This window comes from Mus caroli, chromosome 14, assembly GCF_900094665.2.
Source record: "Mus caroli chromosome 14, CAROLI_EIJ_v1.1, whole genome shotgun sequence".
Taxonomy (NCBI): Eukaryota; Metazoa; Chordata; class Mammalia; order Rodentia; family Muridae; genus Mus; species Mus caroli.
The window spans coordinates 47526763-47527472 of NC_034583.1; positions in this window are offsets into that span (position 1 = coordinate 47526763).

The window sequence follows — 710 nt, forward strand, 5'->3', positions numbered from 1 at the left end:
GTGTGTGTGTGTGTGTGTGTGTGTGTGTGTGTGTGTGTGTGTGTGTTGGTAAATAGGCATTCACATACAACTAGGATTAGACTCAATTCCAAAGCAGTGACCCAGATTGGCATTAAGGCTTGCAGAGAATGGCTGCTGGTCATGTCTTACTAGAATTTCCAAAGTACAGTGGGACCTGGTAGCAATGGTAGCCATAGACATGGAATCCAAGTTTCCCTTGTGGGCTTGTAAACTAACCATGATGGCTTATGAGTGAGGGCCTATTTTCCTTTTTTATCTGGTACTAGATGAATCTCCTCAAATCTGGTGTTATTTAGGGAAGATGAAGATAGATGGTATTTATTCCATGTCACAGTTTGTAGTGGTCTGTATACCCTATAAAATGTCCTAGATATGCTTCTCCTGGTTGAATTTATTCCTCTAAGGATAACTTCCCTGGTTGTGTTTTACTCCTTACATCGCTTCCTCACCCAGTGGCAAGGTTCTATTGAGTATAGCGTTAGAAACCTCCAGACCAGAAGGTTTCCATGCTATTTCCAACCCTATATACTGCTGTTCTGGGCTCAAATATGGCAATAAACTGTAGGTTATGACACAAGTGCTATTATTATCAAACAAGATGTTTTTTGTCTGTATGGATTTTTCACTTGGGACCCTTTTTATGACAGTCTCAAGACTGTTTCATGAGGGTGTGGACAGTGCCCTCGTCC